The sequence below is a fragment of the Pinus tabuliformis genome, chromosome J (assembly GCF_031772625.1).
Source record: "Pinus tabuliformis cultivar Carrire ecotype Pingquan chromosome J, CPIR1, whole genome shotgun sequence".
In the NCBI taxonomy this organism is placed as follows: domain Eukaryota; kingdom Viridiplantae; phylum Streptophyta; class Pinopsida; order Pinales; family Pinaceae; genus Pinus; species Pinus tabuliformis.
In genome coordinates this window covers 1227679819-1227696219 of record NC_142295.1, presented here as the reverse complement: position 1 = coordinate 1227696219, position 16401 = coordinate 1227679819, and positions in this window count along the sequence as shown.

Here is a 16401-nt window from a genome sequence, read left to right as displayed (position 1 = left end):
TCCATTTTGTCTTCCCAAGTGAAGACAAGAATGATGTGTATATCTCTCCCTCTCAACTTAGGGAGGAAATCCCCATTCCACTGAAGGAATGTACCCATTCCTATAAAAGGAATGTACCCAAGTTCCCTCTTAATTAGGGACTTGACTAAGCTCCCTCTTGACCAGGGACTTGCTTCCAGCGACTCTTCAGGTGGAGATCATGGGATAACCAGCTGCTTGTAGAACTCCTTCCTTTGATGTCATGAATTTCTTCTTTGTCATAGAGTCTAAATTTTTGTGGACTTCCTTGTAGGGCACAAGACCATCCATCACTTTTATTCATGAGTCAATCATGTCATCATTTCTTTCATCAAAAAGTGATCCATTAGTCCATATTTGGTCTTTCTTCATGCCATGTTGCCCTTCTTCATGCCATGTTTCCTTAAGGATCTTTCATACAACTACATGGGCATCAGTTGAGGAAGACATCCAAATTTCTTCCCTTGGCAACCCTACATAATCCCATCCAGATATCATTCAAAAATAAGGAATGAACATTAAATCAAAATTACCTTTGTGATGGTCTTTTATCATGACATCTTTCTGTTTGCATTAGCATCTGGCATACACATTAACACATCTCCAAAAGATATGCATTATCAAGTGTCTCCTTCTTTTTCAAACTTTTTCATATCTTTCATGGAGATATCATAATCAAATACCTTAGTCCTCAGATGTTGATTGCCTTCTCCATAGTTGCATATTTCACAATCTCTTCCTTTCTTTCTTCACACATTTCCTTCCAAGAACTTTCGATCATAGTTCCTCCAATTATTGGTAACCACATCATATTTCATATGAGGACATATTATGTTGATTTCATCTAGTCAATGTGTGACCCATGCTCTCGAGATAGGCATTTATCCATGTTACTTGCAACCATATGACATGGCTCTACAATATCGAATACAAGCATACATACCTCATTTTCCTTTAGGTCATCTAGACTTCCTTTAGCAACTTCCTTGATTGAAAGACCTTCAATCCCTTGATTTGCTTCACCTCTTTTGTCATCATACCATCATCCCATGAATTCCACAAGTTGGATTTATTAATGAAACACTTGCTTCCTAAGTATCCTCATACAGCAAATGCTTCCTTTTGACTGATGTATGATGAGCTTTGTACTAGATGAATTTTCCCTTTTCTCGTAAATACCCTTTATGCTTCTAATGAGGTTACCGAGACCTATATCCTTCCATAGGTGATTGCCATGGACTTCTACCTTTCATGATTCTCTATGATGATTTCATGAGCTCTTTCTTTCAATGCTTCTATGATGCCATGATGCATCCTATCATGCTCCTTAGTGATTTATGATTGCCATATCTTACAACAGAAGAACTTAGAAACTTGAAAAGAACTAGGTGAAGAAGACTATCTCAATCAAGGTAGAGATCTCTAACTTCCTCTTTCTTGGATTTCTTCTTTTTAACTTCTTCCACTACTTTGGTAATAAGTGCTTCTTATCTTCCTCTTTTGTTATTGTCCTTCTTGAGCTTAGGGCAGTCTCTTTTGTAATGCCCATATTCTTGACATCCATAGCATTGAATCTTAGCCAAGTTCTTCTTTTTCTGGGGACCAAACTTTCCAGATTTTCCCTTTCTTTTTGTCATTGTGGCATATGCTTGATTTTGTTCACTTGATCCCACATCAGTTTTTGCCTTCAACTTGGTTTCCTCAATCTTGTTGGAGAATCAGAAAAACAATAAATATTTTCTTAATCTTGATAATTACTTGTGATGTTTCTTATTATTACGATTCTTTATATTTTCTTTCTTTAGTTCATCAAGCAATTACCAAAAGCAACAATACATAAAGCAATGGACACAAGATGTAGGCACATGCTAGGGCAAAACCCCCCTCGAGGGGCAAACCCAGTCAAAGGAATTCTTCATTTCAATAGTATTCTTTGAGACTCTTCATCCTAGACCAAGACTAGACCTTCCCTCCACACCAAGTCAGCCTCTAGAAGTTTGACCTCTTCCCAGCAACTTCGACTATGCAACAACTGACAACTTTCGGCAGCAGTCCAACTTGGAAGAATTCAATCTCCCAATCCAGAGCACGAAACAGAGAGATACTATCACCAAAATTTTGATTTTCCTTGTCTCCTTAGACTCATCCAAACTCGCATTCACTTTGGCTTCCCAACAACAGACTTTCCCAGCAACAATAAAACTTCGCAGTAATGCCCAGCAACAAGATATTTTCGCACTTTTGCCCAGTAAAAAGAATTTGAACTTGATGAGAAGTGATGCTCCAAACAAATTCGATATCATTCCTTTTATAGGCTTCTTGTGGGGTCGAATAGGGTCTTAGGCCAACTTGATCTTCCCTTACGTCGACATGGTGTGGAGGTTCCATAATTCATATTTGACTCAATACTAAACTTTTTTACATGATTCAAAAGCCCAAGAAGGGTCACTTTAAATGTACAACAATTCTATATACTCATAATAAATCCTAAAAGTCCTCAATGGGAACTTTGACCTAAAACATGGTGACCCAAGCATGAAACCCATGCTTTAATAAGTCACAATAATAATAATAATAATAATTTTCTTTATTCTTTTGACAAGCACATTACATAGTGACTCAAATACATTATTGAAGACCGAACATAGTTATATTTTCCAACGCTCCCTCTTAACTAGAGAGGTATTCATAATGTAAAATGGAAGATCTCAAACTATATGAACCATGAAGAACTTTAGGCACTGCAATGCCATGGACTAGATTCCTGACCAAGGCAATCTATCCAAACAGTGATTCAATAATTTAGGCACCACAATGCCATGGACTAGATTCCTGACCAGGGCAATCTATCCAAACAGCCACTCAATAGTTTAGGCACCACAATGCCAAGGACTAGATTCCTAAGCAAGGAAATCTATCCAGGTGGGGCTAAGATGGACTCAAGCTTTCAACTCCTTTAGGTACCCTCAGGCTTACTTGCTAACCATCAACCCAAAAAATCCAGGTGTGTATACAAAACAAAGTTCAATAATCAACACCACCCTTCCAAAACATAGCTCAATAATAAACACCACCTTTCCAACTTCGGGATTCAGACATCAACACAAAGTGTCAGTCAGATGTCTTCCAAGGCAATGCTTCCCTCACGAAGCCTCAACATCCCTTGATCTAGCAGATCAAGAATGACCAATCTCTCCCAGTCAAACTGATTAGTAACCAGCATGCTATTAAATCCTTCGAGAGATTCACCTGTAAAAATACAACCCCAATAAATAATATACTTTCACGTGTACATAATCAAATACAAACCTTAGGGGTTTTATAGACAACTTGATGTTGCTTCTCAACTTTTCATAGTAGGACTATCAACCGAATATTTGACAGAAGATTCCTCAATCATATATTTTCCTTCCTACTTCTCATGCAGCAAGATATCCTCTAAAATTCATTCTTCAATTAACACCAAGAAAAGCCCTCCCTCTCAACCAGGAAGCACCTCTTTATTCGAACTCCCTCTTAATCTTAGGGAGATCTCTTCTATTCATGCTTCCTCCAGGAAATCATCTTCTTCCTTTTCGACATCAGAGAATCTTTTGTGGCTTCCAACCATTTCATCAAAGTTATTATCATCCCCATCATACTTATCACATCAATGAACATCTTCACCAAGTTGAAGATTGTGTACCTACACAACTTCAATAGCAAGTACAACCAAAACTATAGAAGCATGATGTTAGCCATATCATAATCATGGAAGCATTTCATATATATCATATACCTAGACTTAATTATAAACAAGAGACATATACTCTTCAACGTCCTGCTAGGACTGTCATACACCATAAACGACTTCAACTTTCATTCCATCTAGAGTTTCAATGTGTCTTCCAAAAGTATGACATTCCTTACTTCAACATATAGCAAACCCTAGAAACAATTCAAAACACATATAGATCTACAAAGAATCTAACAACAAAATACATATGTTAGACTTCTCATTAGGGATTCATACAAATCCTAGATTTCATCCAAAATTAATTAAAGTCAATCACAGCTTAGTCATTAACCATGCCAACTTCCACTAGGGTTAGTTCCAAACCCTTATATATATTTTTTCAATCAACCATCAATCAATCACTAACATGACCAGCTACTACTAGGGTTAGTTGCAAACCCTAGATTTCTAAGCAATCATCAATCTCAACAAAAAATTCAAATTTCAACAAATTTCTCACACATCTCCAGTTATCATTCATTATAGATTTCTATTTCAACTAAAGGTTCAACTCCAAAACCCTAGAATTCATAAATTCACCAAACTTTATACAAATCTCAAATCAACATATTCCAAAGATTTTGTTTTGACTAAGATTTAATTCCAAAACCTTAGAATTCTAGTAATCATTACATACATAGATCTAAGATTGTTACATTCTCACTAGACAATGTCACTACTAGGATTTAACTGCTAAACCCTAGATTTTTCAATTTCAACAATCATCTAATAGATTTCGAATTGTTATATCACACATACTAGAAAATTTTAACTTCACTAGGGTTTAGCTGTAACACCCTAGATCTTCAGATATCATCATCCTAGCATCTTAGACAATGACTTCCATTAAATCCTAAAACTCATGGACCATCAATGGCTAGGTCAACACGTATCTAGGAATTCATAACCATACATAAGCATATGATATGTCCAACAACATTAATACATCTTGACCTAGACCAACCTAGGATTTCAACCAAAAGGACATATATATATATCTATATATATATATATATATATGCCTAGATTTCATCATCATGCAAATATATTTCATATCATGTGTTAGTCAAACCCAACTTCACAACAATATCAAATAAGAGTTAGACACACAATCATTTTGATTACACTAGGGTTTGAAAACACACACATACCAAGGAAAATATTTTTTAGATAGTGTAAGGGTCTTGCTCACACATTCCACCTAACCCCAATGAGCAAGGGTTCCAATGTAGAATATGTTAAAATTGGAAACTAGGGCCAAACTCCATGTGGGTCATCTTATTTATGGCAGCTGATATTTTTCTTCGATTCCTCTCCCCGAGAGGTGTAGGATTGATCTAAAGATCATCCAATTCTGACATGTATTTATGGAGATATGAATTTATTTATATTATTTGACAATTTGTCAAGGTCGGCCAGCAACCAAATTACCCCAGCTCAACCTCAACGTTGCATTACAAATAGAGGATACCTCAAGTCATTTGAGGCACACTCACATCTCTCATGATCTCTCTCCAGTCATTTGGGTTTAGTGGCAAGAGAGGTCAAGAGGGAGATCTAGTTGCAATGAGAAGGAAGAAGCCCTAGCCGCAGGTGAAGGGGAGACTTAGTCGTAGGTGAAGGGGAGCCCTAACAGCATTAAGGAAGAGATCAAGCCACAAATTGAAGGGATATCTAGCCGCAGTCTAAGGAGGTTTAATCTGCAGCAAGGAAGAGGCTCAATGTGCAGTCCATGAAGACCCTAATCTGCAGTCTTAAAGAAGCCCTAGCCGCAGTCAAAGGGAAGGCTCCAATCCGCAGTTAAGGTAGGCTTTATACGCTGTCAAGAGGAGCTCTAACCCATAGTTAATGGAGGCCCTAATTCTGCAACAATTAGACCCTAATACACAACTAGAGGAGGAGCCCTAATCCGCTGTAAGGTGTAGCCATAATCTGCTGCAGAGAAGGAGACCTATCCGCGGTAAGAAGGACCCTTATCATAAGCATGAAGAAGCATGGAAATCTATGTGTGCAGTAGGTGATAGCATGTCAAATAAGATAGTTATAAAGCATGAGTTGAGGAATGTTAGCAAGGTTGGGAATCCGATGTCATAAGGAGAAGCAGTACGTTGTAGAAGTCTGCTCTCAAGGCTGAGTTTGTTGGGCAGTAAGCCGAGTTTAGGAGTGGGATAGGTATTATTGTTTGGGGTAACTTCTTGGGCCTATTGGAGGAGACCTCAAGTACATCTAGCTGCTTTGCTAGGCTACAAGCCATAGCAAGCAGCTAAGGTTGTTCCAAGGCAGCATTGAGGTGTACATTGCTTGCATGAGGCAGCGTGGATAAGGGGGAGACTCTCCTAGGTGGACCACAGCCCTAGAAGGGCTTAGTTTGCTGACAGCGTGGAAGAATTGCAGGAGCAGCAAGAAATCAAAGGAATGTTGCAGCAGTGTTATGTGGAGGGCTACTAGATTGATGATCTACTAAAAGGATATGCTACAACACTCTTAATGTTTGAAGACTGACATAAGAATTCAGGGTTGCATCCAACAATAGTCATCATTAGCAGAATGATGGACTTACTGCCGTTGTCATAAAATATTTGATTTATACATTTGTACTATATATCTCTCTCCGTTGAACTATTGAAGAATAAGGAAGATTTGATCAAGGGTTTCCCCACATTGGGGTTTGTCCCTGGTTGGTGCCACATCTTGTGTCCTCTTGTCTTGGCTTGTCTTCTATTGTTTATGATTATGTTCTATCTGCATTTTACTATCATGTTGATGTGATTGCTAATCTGGAAATTGATATTCAGCTTATAAGAAAAATTGAAGTAAATTGCTCTTAAGCATATATGGTTGAGCCAATATATGGTTGAGCCTCATCACACACATTGGATTGATGCCAAGAATATTCTAAGATATCTTCGGGGCACAATCACTCATGGACTGAGATATACTACCGAAGATGTGAGGCTGCATGATTATTCTAATGCTAATTGGGCAGGCAGTGTGGTGGATCGCAAGAGCACTTCTGAGTGTTGTTTCTCTTTGGGTTCTGTTTCGATATCCTAGATGAGTAGGAAGCAAAAGTTGGTTGCTTTGAGCACCGCTAAGGCCAAATACATAGCTACGAGTTTGACCTCCTAAAGTTGTCTGGTTGAAGAAGCTCTTCAGTGAGTTGTTTGGACATGTGCTTGATACCACCATGATCCTCTGCGACAACCAGAGTGGGATTCGATTATTAGAGCATCTTGTCTTTCATGATCACTCCAAGTATATAGACATCAGGTACCACTTTATCTAGGATATGGTACAATGAGGATCAAGAAGGCTCCATCACATTGGAACCGATGTGCAAGTCGTCAATATTCTGACGAAGCCCCTAGGAAAGGTCAAATTCTTGGCTTTCCAAGAACGACTAGGATTTGTGGAGAGATCCTCTCCTGAGGGTCCTGTATGATATGGATATTGAGCTCTGGCAGATCTGGGGGGCACAGGGTACTTCTTGGAGCGATGACTAACCATAAGGTGAGTGGTTCAGCCTTCCCCTAGTGGTTTGCTATGTAGGCATGATGAGTGGTTCATCCTTCTCCTGTTGAGACACAATCATAAGGTGAGTGGTTTAGCCTTCCCCAAGTGATTTGTTGTGTACAGGGTGAGTGGTTCAGCCTTACCCTGGGATACCCCATGGCGACATGTAGGTAGGATGAGTGGTTCATCCTTCTCCTGTTGAGACACCCTACCCATACAATCTGGGACTCATGGGAAGTACCTCTCATCTGGCCAGTGAGTAGGGAAATGAGGATAGGGACCATAGTACTACCGATGGACGCATCATGTACTACCATACTCCCTATGCTAGGATGATATTAATCTAGGATCATTTGGAACTAACTTCGAGTCAGTAAGAGTGGTATGAGACACTCTCTCTCTTTAGAACTGACTTCGGGTCAGTAAGAGTGGTATGAGACACTCTCTATTTGGAACTGACTTCAAGTCAGTAAGAGTGGTATGAGACACTCTCTCTATTTGGAACTAATTTCGGATCAGTAAGAGTGGTATGAAACACTCTCTTTCATCTGGGACAGACTTCGGGTCGATAGAGAATGGTATGATACATTTTCGATCACTTCTTCTTCTTCATAGTTCAGCAAAGCAGTGCATTGATGGCAGAGATAGCACTGATTGGCAGATGGATTAGCAGATGGAGTTCTCCCTAGTTGAGAGAGAGTGTTAAAATTGGAAACTGGGGCCAAACTCCATGTGGGTCATCTTCTTTATGGCAGCTAATATTTTTCTTGGATTCCTCTCTCTAAGAGGTGTAGGATTGATCTAATGATCATCCGATTCCGACATGTATTTATGGAGATATGAATTTATTTATATTATTTGACAATTTGTCAAGGTCGGCCAGCAACCAAATTACCCCAACTCAACCTCAACGTTGCATTATAAATAGCGGAGACCTCAAGTCATTTGAGGCACACTCACATCTCTCATGATCTCTCTCCACTCATTTGGGTTTGGTGGCAAGAGAAGTCAAGAGGGAGATCTAGCCGCAGTGAGAAGGGAGAAGCCCTAACCGCAGGTGAAGGAGAGACTTAACCGCAATTGAAAGAGAGCCCTAGTAGAGTTAAAGAAGAGTTCAAGCTGCAGATTTAGGGGAGATCTAGCCGCAGTCTATGGAAGCTTAATCCGCAGCAAGGAAGAGGCTCAATATGCAGTCCATGAAGGCCCTAAATGAAGGCCCTAATCCACAGTCTTCAAGAAGGCCTAGACGCAATCAAAGGGAAGGCTCCAATCCGCAATTAAGGTAGGCTCTATACGTTGTCAAGAGGAGATCTAACCTGCAGTTAAGGGAGGCCCTAATTCCACAGCAATTAGACCGTAATACGCAGCTAGAGGAGGAGCCCTAATCCATTGTTAAGAGGAGCTCCCATACGCTGTCAAAAGGAATCCCTAATCCGATGTAAGGTGTATCCATAATCTACAGCAGAGAAGGAGACCTAGTTGCAGTAAGAAGGACCTTTATCATAAACATGAAGAAGAATGTAAAGTTGTGTGCAGTAGGTGATAGCATGTCAAATAAAACAGTTATAAAGCATGAGTTGAGGACTGTTAGCAAGGCTGGGAATCCGCTGTCATAAGGAGAAGCAGTGCATTGTATAAGTCTACTCTCAAGGCCGAGTTTGCTGGGCAGTAGGCCGAGTTTAGGAGTGGGCTGGGTATTGTTGTTTTGGGTAACTACTTGGGCCTGTTAGAGGAGACCTCAGCTACAGCTAGTTGCTTTGCTAGGTTTCAATCCATAGCAAGCAGCTAAGGTTGTTCCAGGGAAGCATTGAGGTGTACATTGCTTGAAGGAGGCAGCCTGGATAAGGGGTAGACTCTCCTAGGTGGACCACAACCCTAAGAAGGGCTTAGTTTGTTGACAGCGTGGAAGAATTGCAGGAGCAGCAAGCAATCAGAGGAATGTTGCAGCAGTGTTATGTTGAGGGCTACTAGATTTATGATCTACTAAAAGGATATGCTACAACACTCTTAATGATTGAAGACTGTCATAAGAATTCAGGGTTGCATCTTAGAACAGTGATCATTAGCAGAATGATGGACTTGCTGCCATTATAATTAAATATTGATTTGTATATCTGTACTATCTATCTCTCTCTCCGTTGAACTATTGGGGTTTGTCCCTGGCTGGTGCCACATCTTATGCCCTCTTGTCTTGGCTTGTCTTCTACTATTTATGTTTATGTTCTATTTGCATTTTACTATCATGATGATGTGATTGCTAATCTGGAAATTGATATTGAGCTTATAAGAAAAATTGAAGTAAATTGCTCTTGAGCATAGAACAAACCAAAAATTAACAGAATCACGCATTCCACCAAATCCTAATGAGCTAGGGTTCCAATGTAGAAACATAGCAAACCCAACATTACCAAAACTTCAAAGGTTCGAGATTTTAGACCTCATCATTCAACCCTAACAAGTTAGGATTTCCAAATCACACCAAAATCCCAAACAAGACATCATTAATAAAACTTCAACTAGCATTTTCACAATCACCCTAAGCAGCTTATGATTTCAGACATTCACATTAGCATACCCTTCGATTAGGGTTTTCCAAAACCTGTCTAGGGTTCTACATAGTCAATCAAGAATATGTGCGGGGGGTATATTTATCAAGAGATGAAACACCCAAACGAGAATCACTAAGATTTAATACAGCTAGTCATAACAAAGTTAGTAATAGATCATCAAATGAATAATCCTTTCAATCAATGTATTCAAAGCATACCTTTGTTTCTTGACTAACTTTGTCTTGAGAGATCCTCTTTCTTGCATATGTTTTCCCTAGTCAAGACAACACAGGGAGAAAGGTGATTAGTATTTAATATAATCAAAACTAAATGAGTACATGAACCCAAAACTGAAAAGACATGAGATAATTATCTTTGAGAGTTGTTGGGAAATCCCTCCAAAGCTTGAGGGAAACCAACAAACTCAAAGCAATACAAAAAATGTATTTTCCAAAGATATGTTAAAAACCTATAAATCATAAAACATATATAACAAGTTATGTAAAGCAAATGACTTAATAGTGTAAGTCCCTAATGTTAGATTCTTCGGACTTGACTTTCTTTGAGTCTTCTTCTTCAGAAAAGTTGGCTTGATCTCTTCCTCTCTTCTTATTCCTTCGATTCTCGGGGCACTTACTCTTGTAGTGACCATTCTTATGACATCGATATCACTATATCTTAGAAATGTCAACTTTATTCCTTGGTCCCTTCGATCTCTTTCCGTTATGATGAGCAACATAAGCATTTGATACTCCTTCAGGATTGGAAACCATCGAGATCCTTAAATCTTCTTGACTACATGCAATCCATAATTCTTCAAAGGTGGGAGCTACCTTCCAACTGTTGAGACTTGAAGCAAATGAACCCCAAGAGGGTGGTTGTGAAAATTTCTAAACAGAAATTCTACTACAGCAACTGATTTATTTCACCTACTTATTCTTCACAATAAGTTATTTACGAAATCCTTTCAGCGAATATTAAAATAAATTGTACTGCAGTTATCACATAATTACACAGAGAAAATACATGCACAAGAACAAATCACATCAACACAGTGGTTTTTGGACAATCGTCCCCTGAAAAACCCAATGCGGGAAAACCGTTGCAGCAGATGAGGGTTTTATTAATCTTCAGCAACAATCACTTTTACAAGGAATGATTTTACAGAGAAACTGAAAGAAAACACCTGAGACTTTCCCTTTCTAGCTTTCTGACACTTTGGAGACCCTTCTCTCACTCTTGTGTCACCTCTGCATCACTTTGTGTGGATCAGCGTGAATCTACGTCTCTCTGTGTCAGCTTATGTGAGGGCTACGTCTCTCCTCTGGATTGCGTCTCTCTCTGCGTTGTCTCTCACTATCCCTGCGTCGCCTCCTCCTTGGTCACAGACCATTGTTGATGCCCTCCTCTTCCTCCACCTTTCAACTCCCCCTCTGAAATCGGTCTCCTTCTCTTGAGAATCGATTTTCCTTGAGATACTGAGTATCTATATCGGTGTGTCTCCAAATGATCCTCAAGTCTTCTCTTATACTTTTCCTGTTGATGAATCAACAGTCGAGATTCAGTCTCTAATCAATAGCTAAGATTAAGATAAACTTGATCCTCGTCTCTTAGAAGTTTCTTACACTTATCTTTATTAATACCCATTAATATTTTTATTTTCCTAAGTTTAGACTTAGGAACCCATTAAAAATATTAATTATTTTAATAACTCCTCATCCGGGTGGAATTTCTCAAAACGATTTCTAGGTCTTGGAGATCTCATGTGCCTTAGCCTCTCCTCCAAATTTCAAGGCTAGAGCACATCCGATGCTACCAAAAATCAACACTTCCTCTTAGGAAGGAATGTGCTCTAGTAATACTTCACCATAGAAACATCACATTGATCTTCCGCATCAGTGCTTGTGTTGATGCTTAACCTACTGCTTCACATCCCCTGCATTGTTGCTTCATGTACTGCTGCCCATGACACTGCCACTACTACATTTGTACTACAACTCCCTCTCAATATGTTGCATCATGTTGCCCATAGCATTGCCACTACTAATTGTTGCACTGCAACTCCGATACTTATCCATTTCTGCTACTGAAATGGATTCTTCACCATCCCCATCTTCTCCCTGAAATAAACAAGTTGTGTTCTTCCTAGAGCCTTGGTGAGGATGTCTACCACCTGTTCTCCTGTAGGAGTGTACCTCAACTGTATTGCTCCTTGTTCGACACAGTCTCTGACAAAGTGACACCTAATATCAATGTGCTTCAACCAATCATGAAATACCAGATTCTCAGAGAGCTTGATGCAACTCGGATTATCACACAAAATCTTGGTTGATTCCATCCTTCTCTTGAATAGATTCACAAGCAATTTCCTAAGCTATATGGCTTCGCACGAAGTTGTGCTAGCTACATTATATGTTGCTTCAGCTGAGCTCAGTGCCACGGATTTTTGTTTCCTATGTTGCTTCAGCTAAGCTCAGTGCCACGGATTTTTGTTTCCTACTACACCAAGAGGTCATTCCTGATCCAATGTTGAAACACTACCAAGTTGTACTTTTCCGATCTACTGAACTTCCAGCCCAATCTGTGTCAATGAACCCACTCAGCTTGATGTCATTACCTTGGGTTTACAATAGTCCATGATCGATTGTTCCTTGAATATACCTGAGAACATGTTTGGTTGTTGCCCAGTGCGCCCTCTTGGGTTCCATTATGAACTGACTGAGGGTGTTGACAGCGTAACAAAGGTATGGCCTGGTATTGACCAGATACATCTGGGACCCAATAAGCTCCCTGTACAAAGTGGGATCAGTGTCTTTATCTTTTGATGCATCAATCTTCTTCCAGTTGGTGATCATTGGAGTAGCCATAGGTCTACAGTCCTGCATCCTGAATCTCTTCAATATATCTATAGCATATCTCCCTTGTCCAAGGAAGATCCCACCCTTCTATTGTCAAACCTCTAACCCCAAGAAATAATGCATCTGTCCCAAATCCTTCATGTCAAATTTTGTGGCTAGGTTCTTCTTGCACTCTCTGATGAGCCTGGATGATCCTGTTAGGAAGAGATCATCCACATATAACACTAGGATTAGAGGCCCATTCTCTACGACAAGATAGTAGATATTAGGGTCTGCGTCACTCTTGACGAACCCCATCTTCTGCAAGTAGCCATCAATTCGACCATACCATGCTCTAGGTGCCTATTTAAGCCCATATAAGGCTTTCTTTAATCTACATACATGAGATTTATTCTCATGTGTCTCAAAACGCTCTGGATGTTCAATGTATACTTCCTCTTCTATTACCCCGTTCAAGAATGTCGTCTTGAAATCCATCTGGTGTATCTCCCACCCCATCTGTGTTGCAAGAGATATCACGGTTCTAATAGAAGTATACATGGCTACTGGGGCAAAGGTTTCTTCGTAGTCTATCCCTTCCTTCCGAGCATACCCCTTGGCCACAAACCCGGCTTTGTATTTCTCCACACTGTCGTCTGCATCATATTTGACCTTGTAGATCCATCTTGAACCTACCACTAACATGTCCTAATGTCTAGGTACCACTTCCCAGAAATCATTGACCATTATAGAACTGTATTCCTCCACCATAGCATCTACCCATACTTGATGTTGAATGGCCTCCTGGAAACTAGAAGGTTCCCCAACCTGAGCTACTAGGGCCTAGTATCTATCTAGTTGTCTTTGCTCCCTTTTATTATTCCTGAGTGCACCAATGAAGTCCTCTGCATCCTGTAGAATCTGTAGGAGTTCTCGGCTCGTTCTTCCACTGGTACTAGGCACATTCATCAGCTCTTCCTTTTCCTGAAATTCCTCATGTTCTGAATCTTTGTCTTCAGGGGAATTTTTGGTACTAGTTTCTACTGGTCGAAGTGGTTGGACCAACGGTTCATCTTTTGAGTGCTCCTCGGAAAGCATTTCTTGGGATTTCATGAAAGCTCTGTCCTTCATGAACTTTACATCCAGCAAAACCACTACCTTCCTACTCCCTAGAAGATAAACTCTATCCTTTCTCAACAGTTTGATCTAATTTCTTTCTCTTTTCTTTGGGTATACGGCAATACGCTAAACTCCCAAATATCCTGAAATGATTGACTTCAAGTGTCTTCCCAGTGAAGACCCTTTCCGGAGTGATTTTGCCCAATGCCCTATGAGGAGTCCTGTTCTGGACATAAACTATCGTGCTGCATGTTTCCGCCCACAAAAATTTGGGCATATCTTGATCATATAGCATTGCCCTAGTTGCTTCCACAATAGTCGTATTTTTCCTTTCTGTTATCCCATTCTGCTTTGGATTGTAGGGAGTTGTCCACTTTCTTCTGATGCCTTCCTTAGCGCAAAAATCGATGAAGTCTTTGTCAACATACTCTCCACCATTGTCTGAGTGCAACACTTTTATCTTCTTTCCTATCAGATTCTCCGCTAGAGCCTTGAACTCTTTGAATCGATCAAAGTAGATCCAAGTCTCCCTGGAATGGTCATCGATGAAGGTAACAAAGTATTCGGCACCACTATGAACTTTTGTGCACATCGGTCCGCAGATGTCTGAGTGTATCAACCCTAGCACACTCTTAGCTCTATTGTTACTTCTGGAAAACGCTGCTTTGGCATACTTTCCCAGAGCGCACCCTCTGCATACATCATCTCGTTCGGTACTTAGTTCTGGAACTCCTTATATTGTTTTCCTGAGAATTCTCAGAGCCCCATGGTGTAAGTGTCCCATCCTTATGTGCCATAGTTCATTCAAATCTTTGTCTCCATTGTTGCCTATCAGTGCCATTGCTGATTCTAGTTGTAACCTGTACAACCTGTTACTTCTGATTCCAAATCTGGGTCTTCATTTTCCAACTTGGGCGTTTGACATATACTTTCTCTTTAATGAAGAAAACGTCATAGCCCTTGTTTTGAAGTTGAGATACGGAGAGTAAGGTCATCCCTAATCCTAGAACATGCAGCATATTGGTTGCTCAAAGCTGCTCTCTTGCTTCAATTTGAAAGACTACAGTACCTCTTCCTACCGGGGTACACTTTGCCTTATTTCCCATGGTGATATGAAAATTCATTCTCTCTTCCTCATAATTTGAAAAACATTCTCAAATTCCTGTCATATGCCAGGAAGCTCCATTGTCTATATACCAAACCTCAGAGGAGGCAGATCTTGTTAAGCAAGTGACTTCTTCTTCCAATCTGGAAGCTAACATAGAATAATCATCACCCATGTCCCTTGTGCATTCTTTTGGAAATCTGTGTGAGTCTCTTTGTGTTGATGCCTCTACATCATGCTCTTAACCCATAGTCAATTTTTCTCTCCTGATGTCGGATCTCTGCGTTGATACCATGTGAAAATTTCTAAACTAAGATTCTACTGTAGCAATTGATTTATTTCACCTACTTATTCTTCACAATAAGTTATTTACGAAATCCCTTCAGCAAATATTAAAATAAATTCTACTGCAGTTATCACATAATTACACGGAGAAAATATATGCATAAGAACCAATCACATCAACACAGTTGTTTTTGGACAATCATCCCATGAAAAACCCAATGCGAGAAAACCAGTGCAACAAATGAGGGTTTTATTAATCTTCTGCAACAATCGCTTTTACAAGGAATGATTTTACAGAGAAACTGAAAGAAAACGCCTGAGACTTTCCCCTTCTGGCTTTCTAACACTTTGGAGACCCTTCTCTCACTCCTGCGTCACCTCTGCGATACTCAATGGAGCTCAGCGTGGCTCTGAGTGGCTTTGCATCCCTCTGCGTCAACATACGTGAGGGCTATGTCTCTCCTCTGAACTACGTCTCTCTTAGCGTTGTCTCTCATTGTCCCTGTGTCACCTCCTCCTCAGTCACGGATTGTTGCGGATGCCCTTCTCTTCCTCCACCCTGCAACTCTCCCTCTAAAATCGATCTCCTTCTCTTGAGAATCGATTTTCCTTGAGATACTGAGTATTTGTCGGTGTGTCTCATTAAAAATATTAATTATTTTAATAACTCCTCATCCGGGTGGAATTTCTCAAATGATTTCTGGGTTTTGGAGATCTCATGTGCCCTAGCCTCTCCTCCAAATTTCAAGGCTAGAGCACATCTGATGCTACCAAAAATCAACAGTGGAAATTCACAAAGAAGGTTGTCACAATATCTTCTTTATTCATTTTCGTATTCCTTAACTCGTTCTTCAAACTTGCTACTTGAGCAATGTTCTTAAAAGTGAACAGCTTCGACAAGGCTTCATATATCTCCTGAGCATGATCGATGTTAGCTATGAATGGGACAAGATTGTCTTTTATCCCTTCTACCATTAGAGTCATAGCCACCAATTCTAAATCCCTGAATTTTTTGTCGACATCACTGGCATCTTCTATAGGTTTCTTTACATTTCCTCTTACTAAATCCAGTACCTTGTTCTTCTCGAGGATTAGGTCAATCCTCTTCTTCCAGGATCTGAAGTTGGATGCTCCTTCAAGTTTGTTCTCACCCTTGATTGAGTTAGACATCTTCCTTGAATATAATAGACTCTTTCCTTG